Source organism: Ailuropoda melanoleuca, chromosome 2 (assembly GCF_002007445.2).
Source record: "Ailuropoda melanoleuca isolate Jingjing chromosome 2, ASM200744v2, whole genome shotgun sequence".
NCBI lineage: Eukaryota > Metazoa > Chordata > Mammalia > Carnivora > Ursidae > Ailuropoda > Ailuropoda melanoleuca.
In genome coordinates, this window is record NC_048219.1 from 18,970,312 (window position 1) to 18,979,489 (window position 9,178).

Sequence of the window (9,178 nt, forward strand, 5' to 3'; positions counted from 1 at the left end):
TATACTTGTTTTCTTTTCTTCTCCTCCTGTTTCCCTTCTCCTTAACTCTTGCTGCCTTGGGATTGCTCCTTTCAGTACCTCAGCAAGAGGTGGTGCCTTGCGGGGCACATGGGGGGCGCAGCGGTTAAGCGTCTGCCTTCGGCTCAGGGCGTGATCCCGGTGTTCTGGGATCGAGCCCCACATTAGGCTCCTCCGCTGGGAGGCTGCTTCTTCCTCTCCACTCCCCCTGCTTGTGTTCCCTCTCTCGCTGGCTGTCTCTCTCTGTCAAATAAATAAACAAAATCCTTAAAAAGAAAAAAAAGAGGTGGTGCCTTGGGTTCTATTTTTCAGAGAACCTGGAGTAAGACGGTCGTGTATATACAAAAAAAAGAAAGCTAGTTCCCTACCCCCACACCATAGTGAAAACCATATCAAAGTGCAATAAAGACCTAAACATTAGAAATAAAGCTTTAAAACATTTTGAAGAGAATGTTAGGAGAACCTTTTTCTCAGAATAAGCAAGTATTTCTTAAAACCCAAAAGCAAAAACCATGACAGAAAAGATTGATAAATGTGATTACCTATAATTTAGAAACATTTATTCAACAAAAGATGACATGAACAGGGGCACCCGGCTGGTTCAGTTAGAGGACTGTGTGATTCTTGATCTCAGGGTCGTGAGTTCGAGCCCCATGTTGGGTGCAGAGATTTATTTAAAAATCTTTTAAAAAAAGAAAAGATGACATGAGCAAAGATAAATTATGAGCTGCGATCTGAGAAAGATATTTGCAATTCATTTAATCGACTAGGCTAGGTATCCGGAATTTAACAAAAATTTCTACAAGTCAAGAATAAGAGATAACAGAGAAATGCGCAAAGGACAGAAACAAGCAATTCCTAGAAGACTTCTGGATGGCTAATACACATATGAAAAGATAATAAACCTCATTACTGATTGGGTAAATTAAAATCACTTGAGATACCATTCCACACCTATCTCACTGTGAAAAAGCCTGAAAGAATGATAGGGTGAATGTTGGGTACGGAGCAATGACCCCCCACACACTGCTAGAGAGAGCATCAACTCCAAAACCGCGGTAGAAAATAAGTTGTTGATATACTTTTAAAGATACGCATGCCCTTAGACCCCCAAATTCCATTTCTTGTTATATTTCCTAGGCTACAGAAACTCCCACGTATATCTTCACGAAAATTTATGAAGGAATGATCGCTGTAGTGTTGTTTGCAATGGAAAAAAATGGAAATAACTCAAATGCTCAACGAGAGAAAAACATCAAGTTTTGGAATATTGACAAAACACTATGAGTTGAATGCAAATGTATCCACTAGAGCTCTGTATAGCAACAAGGACTAATCGCAAACATAACGATGAGAGAAAAAAATCAAGTTGCAGAATCATGCGTGCAGTGTGACACCATTTACAGATAGATTCCAAGGATGTAAAACAAAGCATGTATTTACTGGCACACATATGTCATGAGTATAAAAACACATGTGGGGTAGTGCCTGGGTGGCGCGGTCGGCTGAGTGTCCAACTTTTGATTTCAGCTCAGGTCCTGATCTCAGGGTCATCTCAGCCCTGCATCTGGCTCCACACTCCCTGGGGAGTCTGCTATGGATGCTCTCTCTCCCTCTCCGTCCGCCCCTCCCCCCCAAGTAAACAAACAAACAAACAACACAGATGAGTAAGGTAAATGCTGAATTCAGGATAGCGGTGCTGGATGGGAGGGTGGAATAGAAACAAAATCAGTGTGGAGTGCCCTTAGGAGGTTTCAACTCTCTCTGTAATGTTTATTCCTTTTTGAAAACTCTGAAGCAACTTCAGCAAAATGTTAGCACTCATACAGCTGAATGTGGGCACAGGTGTTCCTTCTGTTTCTCTCCTGTATGTTTGCAGCATTTCATTAAGGTTTTTTTTCCTAAACTAAGTGGAGTGCTTTGAAAAGATCCAGTAAAAGCTGAGTCATGGAGAAACAGAAAAACAGAAAAACAAAAACAAAACTACCATTGAAATAAGTGTGGGCAAAACAATTGTAAAAAGTTGGGTAAATAATTCTAAGCACAGTAATTTCAAGTCCTGCACACAGATTGCCTTCTCAGGGGTGTTAAAGTTCTTGTTCCACTTTAAAGAAACCCAAAGCGGGGGCCTGGCTGGCTCAATTGGTGTAGCATGAGACTCTGGACCTCAGGGTCCTTGAGTTCAAGCCCCGCACTGGGTGTGGAGTCTACTAATAAAAAAAAAAAAAAAAAGGAAACCCCAAATTGAAATCATCAAAATGCATATCACGGGTGTAGGTTGCGCAAGAAGGACAATGCAGAGCCCCAAACAGAGGACTCATTCTCAGCCTTGCCTTACATCAAACGGTGATGAGTGAATATATATAAATATGCTCGAAGTTAAAATGCAATATTTAAAGTAAGTGTAGGTCTCATTTTGTGATTTCTTCCTTTAACAGAATGATTCAATTTCTGGTCCTGATCTGTTGAGAAGACTTCTAAGGTAATCATTCCAAGGTCTAATAACACATATTAAAGGCCTCCGTGCTATGCATTGACCTAGGCACAGACGGCTCCCTGCAGGATTGAGTGACCCAAGGAGGTGAGGGTGCAAGCATCTTGGGCAGAGGATAAAATGGGAGAAAATTCAGCAAAACATGGACAGGAAATAGAGCACGGATTTCTTCTACTGGAAGGTGTAGGGGCAGGAGAGAAGTTGAAACAGGTTACGGTAAGACTGAAGAAAGAGGTACTTGAGTTTTGTCTTAACCTCAATTTTAGTGTACTCTAGTTTCTAAATTGAATGCATTTTATTCATCATAAATTTTTTTATTCATCATATTTTAAGTTGTCATGTCAGAGAGTGGTCATCTGCAGTTTCTAAAGTGCTTTGGAAAAAGCCTATGTTGGGATGCCTAGGTGGCTCAGTTGGTTGAGTGTCTGCCTTTGTCTCAGGCCCTGATCTCAGCGTCCTGGGATCAAGTCCCAAGTCAGGCTCTTTGCTCAGTGGGGAGCGTGTTTCTCCCTCTCCTTCTGTCTGCTGCTCCCCCTGCTTGTGCTCTCTCTTTCTGACAAATAAATAAATAAAGTCTTAAAAAAAAAAAAAAAGGAAAAAGCCTATGCTGATGTGTCATTTCTTTTTTTTTAATTTTATTTTTTATTTTTAAAGATTTTTTTTATTTATTTGACACAGAGAGAGACAGCCAGTGAGAGAGGGAACACAAGCAGGGGGAGTGGGAGAGGAAGACGCAGGCTCCCAGCCGAGGAGCGTGATGTGGGGCTCGATCCCAGAATGCCGGGATCACGCCCTGAGCCGAAGGCAGACGCTTAATGACTGCGCCACCCAGGCGCCCCGCTGATGTCATTTCTAAGAATAACACAGTGGGATCAGAGTTATCTCTTTCACCTTCTATAATAATTAATAAATTGCCATATTCCTTTTTTAAATAAATTCTGACGCAAAAAATTCATTTCACCTTTACTTTTTTTTTTTTAATTAATGCACTTTTACAGGGCACCTGGGTGGCTCAGTCAGTTAAGCGTCTGCCTTCAGCTCAAGTCATGATCCTGGGGTCCCAGGATCAAGTTCCATGTATGGCTCCCTGCTCTCTCTCTCACTCATTCTCTCTCACTCAAATAAAAAAAAAAAAAAAATCTTAAAAAAAATTAATGCACCTTTAAACAAAATAAAGACATTACAAATTAGGCCATGGTTCCTTTTACCACCATCCCAATGCTAGTTCCCTCTCCCCACATATATTTTTTTTAATTTTTTAAAGATTTATTTGCTTATTTTAGAGAGAGAGTGAGAGAGTGGGGGTGGGGGGCAGAGGGAGAGGGAGAGAGAACCTCAAGCAGACTCCCCACTGAGCGTGGAGTATGATACAGGGCCTGATCTCACAACCCTGCGATCATGACCTGAGCCGAAATCAAGAGCCAATTGCCTAACAGACTGAGCCACCCACATAAAGCCAAAGTAACACAGGCGCCCCTCCCCTCCCCCACATATAACTGAAGTTAAGACCTACAGCTACGGAGCAAGATTGCCCAAGTTCAACTCTTTTGTTCGGTTGGTTGGTTTGGGTTTGGGTTTTGATTTTTTCTCTTAAAAAAAAGAAACACTTTATCGATGTATGATTCACATGTAAAAAGAGATTTATATTTAATGCACACAACTCACTGAGTTTGGGATTAAGCATATGCCTGTGAGATCATTGCCACCATCAAGCCCATAGATGTTTCCATCCTCCCCCCAATTTTTCTTCCTTCCTCTTTATTATTATTTTTGTTGAGTGGTAAGAACATTTAACATAATATCTACCCTCTTAGTAAAATCTAAGTATAAAATACAATATTGTGGGACACCTGGGTGGCTCAGAAGATTAAGGTACCAATTCTTGGTTTTGGCTTAAGTCATGATCTCAGGGTCCCCAGGATTGAGCCCCCTGTCGGGCTCCATGCTCAGCCAGGAGTCTGCTTCTCTCCTTCTCCCTCTCCCTCTGCCCCTCTGCTCTCTCTCTCTCAAATCAATCAATCAATCTTAAAAATAAAATAAAATAAAATAAAATAAAATAAAATAAAATAAAATAAAATAAAATAAAATAAAATAAAACATTGCTAGTTATAGGCACTATGCAGTAGAACAGATTTCCAGAAATTACTTATCTTGTGTAACTGAAACTTTGTGTTCTGTGACATCACTTCCCAGTTTCCCTCCCCCCCAGCCCCTCTAGCCCCATTTTACTCCCTTCTTCTACAAGTTTGACTATTTTAGATTCCACATATAAGAGAGATTATTTACAAATTCAATCTTGATCGTGCAACTTACTCATGACTTGAACAAGTCATGTAACCTCTCTCACCTTCAGTTCATTATCATGAAGATGACCGTGGTACTCATCTTATAGGGTCATTGTAAGAATTACATGAGATAAATCTTTCAGAGGGCTCAGAGCAGTTTTTTTTTTTAATAGAAAGCACTCAGTAATATGCTATTATTGGCTATTATTTTCAGTTTGGTAGTATCTCAGCCCTTCCTCTTATGTTTTAAATATACCTGCGGATAACATTGTTTCGTGTGAGGTTGTTTTTACTAAATGGTATCACACCAAACATATTGGTCGGCAACTTTGTTTTGTCACCAGGAATAAATCCTGGAGGTCATTCTCTGCGCATAAATATCAACCTTTTCTTTTAAATTGTTCATAGCCAGTCCACTTCCGATAAACTTAGACCTTTAAATTTCTTCCCAATTTGTCCTATGATGAGCAATGAACATCTTTATATGAGCAGCTTGTGCACCTGTTTGGTTTTTTTCTAAGATTTTATTTATTTATTTGAGAGAAAGAGCAGGAAAGCAGGAGGAGGAGCAGAGGGAGCGGGAGAAGCCGGCCTCCTGCTGGGCGGGGAGCCTGACTTGGGGCTCGATCCCAGGATCCTGAGATCATGACCGAGCCAAAGGCAAACACTCAACCGACCGAGCCACCCAGGGGCCCCATTTTTTGCTCTGGTTTTTTTTTTTTTTATATTTTATTCATTTATTTGAGAAACAGAGAGGGCACGAACCAGGGAGGGGGAGGAGGAGGGGTGGAGAAGGGGCTGGGAAGGGGAAAGGGACAGGCAGACTTCCCGATGACCAAAGACCAGGGAGCCACACCTGGGGCTCCATCCCAGGACCAAAAGGACCGTGAGATCACGCGCTGAGCAGAAGTCAGGTGCTTAACCGACTGAGCCACCCAGGGCCCTGAGTGTGTGCACTTGTGCGTCACTGTGGCAGGTTCTGAGAGAGGGGGCTCACAGGTCATAGTATACACACATTTAAAATTTCGGTCAGTGCTGCCATTTGCCTTCCCAAGTGTCTGAGCCAATTTACATTCCTATGAGAATTAGGCATTTCAACTTTGTGAAAGCTTTTCACATCCCTTCTAACACTGAATATTAACAATCTTTCAAATTCTAATCTAATGGGTGAAAAAATTTTTTTAAGATTTTATTTTTAAGTAATCTCTACACCCAACATGGGGCTCAAACTCACAACCCTGAGATCAAGAGTCATTTGCTCTTCCAACTGAGCCAGCTGGGCACCCCTGAAATTTTTTATTTTAAATTAAATTTCTCCGAGTCCTGGGAGAACTGGTCAAATGCGTGTTTTAATATGTATATTAGCCATTTGTGTTTTCCCATTTGTAAATTGTTGGTATCCTATTTTCTTTCTTTTTTTTGTTTATTAACTATAGGCTATAAACTAATCTTTATACATTATGAGTCTTAATTTCGAATACATAAACTAAAAATATTTTTTCTCAGTGTGCTGCCTTTAGCTTTACTTATGGTATCTATTGTTCTATAGAAGTTTTTAATAGTGATATAGTCAAATGTATCACTTTCTTTTAAGGTTTTTTTTCTATTTGTATCTCCCTCAGCAGGATTTTCCTTACTCCTAAGGCCATAAACATTTTTCTATAGTTTTTTTTTCTAATAATTTCATAGCATTTTTTTATATTTAGGTTTTTAATTAATCAGAAACATATATTTTTGGGGCGCCTGGCTGGCTCAGTCAGTAGAGCATGTAACTCTTGATCTTGGGGTAGTGAACTCAAACCCCATGTTGGGCATAGAGTTTACTTTAAAAAAATGTGTAGGGGCGCGTGGGTGGCTTAGTTGGTTAAGCGCCTGCCTTCGGCTCAAGTCATGATCCCCGGGTCCTGGGATGGAGCCCCACATCAGGCTCCCTGCTTAGTGGGGAGCTTGCTTCTCCTTCTCCCTCTGCCACTCCCCCCTGGCTTGTGTGCTCTCTCTCTCACTCACTCACTCTCTCTCTAATAAATAAATAAATAAAATCTTTTTAAAAATGTATATTTATTTCATTTATTTATTTGACAGAGATAGAGACAGCCAGCGAGAGAGGGAACACAAGCAGGGGGAGTGGGAGAGGAAGAAGCAGGCTCATAGCGGAGGAGCCTGATGTGGGGCTCGATCCCATAACGCTGGGATCATGCCCTGAGCCGAAGGCAGACGCTTAACCGCTGTGCCACCCAGGCGCCCCTAAAAATGTATATTTTTAATGGTATTGGTAAGAATCCAACTTGACTCTTCCCCAAAAGGATTTCCAGTTGTCTCCAATTCCATTTTTTGGACATCAATCAGCTTTATTGAGAGATAATTCACATGCCATATAACCCACCCATTTAAAATGTACAAGTCAATGTGGGCACCTGGCTGGCTCAATCGGTAGAGCATGCAACTCCTGATCTCAGGGCTGTGAGTTCAAGCCCCATGGTGGGTGTAGAGGTTACTTAAAAAAATAAAATCTTTAAAAAAATAAAAATAAAATAAAATGTACAAGTCAATGGTTTTTAGTATATTCACAGAGTAGTACAATCATCACCATGATCAATTTTGGAATATTTTCATCATCCCCAGAAGAACCCTCATCCGCTTTTCACTTCAAACCTCTCCCAGTCCTAGACAACCATTGATCCACCTTCTGTCTCTATAGACCTGCCTATTCCAGACACTTTATTCCAGACACTTCGTACAAACGGGGTCATACGACATGTGATCCTTTGTGTCCAGCTGCTTTCACTTAGCATAATGTTTCAAGGGTCATCCAAGTTGTAGAACGTATCAGTATTTCGTTCCTTTTTATTACCAAAAAATACAACATTTTATTTATCTATGCCTCAGTTGGTGGACATTTGGGTTGTTTGCATTTTTTTGTTATTATGAATAATGCTGCAATGAGCATCATGGCCCCAGGCAATCACTAATCTGGTTCCTGTCACTATAGGTTAGTATGCCCTTTTCTAGAATTTCATATAAATAAAATCATATAGTATATGTCCTTTTGTCTCTGGCTTTCCTTTACTGGGCACAATGTTTGTAAGATTCGTCCATGTTATTGTACGTGTCACTAGTGCACACCTTTTTATGCCTGATTAGCATTCCATTGTGTGGGTACATCTCCAAAGTTTTAATTTTGATGGGACCCAATTTACCAGTTTTTAAAAATTCCATGCTTTTTGGATCTCATTCACAATGTGCCTTTAAAATTTATTCATTGGGGAAGATTTCCTCTCTGGTCCTGATGAATCTCAGGCATTCACATGACTCTTAGATAATAAAAAGATCCCATGGTCACAATAAATGACAGTTTTAGTTCAGGCAGCGGAATGCCTGATTCTATGTAATAATCTAAATGCCAAACTTCATTAAAGTGAAAACTCCTCTCCTCTACCTTGGACCTTCTGCACGAACACTTAGAGCAGGAATGGAGGGAGGGAGGGCCATGGTTATGTTCTCTTTCCCTGTCTAGGTAATTGCCTCCTCTTCCAGGTGGCTCTCTCGGGTTTGGAAGAGTCAGGTAAGAACTTTCTTTTGGGTTTGGGAAAGAAACACTTTCATTAAATAGTTTCAAGTTCTTTGGGATTGGCAAATATTCAGACTATTTCCTTCTTGGCCGTGTTTCTGGGTTCTGCACAGGCCCCCAATAGACACATTCTGCCGTACCCGCCACAGCGCCGGCAACACCATCTTCCTTCCATTGGCTGCTCCTGTCTCAGCTCTTGTGTTTTGGTGGCCCATTCTATGGTGGCTCTTTCTGCTGGAGTCCCATGGCTCTTCCAAGCTGTTCTCTTGGGCAAGACTTAGTAGGGTTTAAACCCTCTTTCAAAGAAATCTTCCACCCTGAGTAACTCTTGGAGTGCAGGCCCCTTGACATCATCATTTCTCCCCCTCCCCTGTGGTTTGAACAGCGAGCCAGCCCATCTCTGCTCTTCCCATGCTCCAGGCATGAGGCCGACACTGACCTACTACCTGGAGGAATTACAGATCAAGGTCTCCAGGTGGTCCCATTGAAATGGTTTCCTCTTGACTTGAGAAGGGGAAAGTATCCCGTACCCCTGCTCCCTGAGAGAGGGGAGCAGAGAGACAGCATAGCTCTCTTCCGAAAAGTCCTCTTCACAAAGTTTTACAGCAACCTTTACACCCCCGAGGGTGAGGGGGTTGAGAATGTGCAACTCGTTTTTGACCATTTACTTTGAAACTCCTACAAGATGGCCTGCTGACAACTTTGTTATCTAATATCTACTGCCTTAGGGTTTCTGGCTGAAACTTCCAATTTAAAATCCTATCACACTTGCATTTGTGAGCTAAATGCTACTTGGATGTGATGTATTAGACT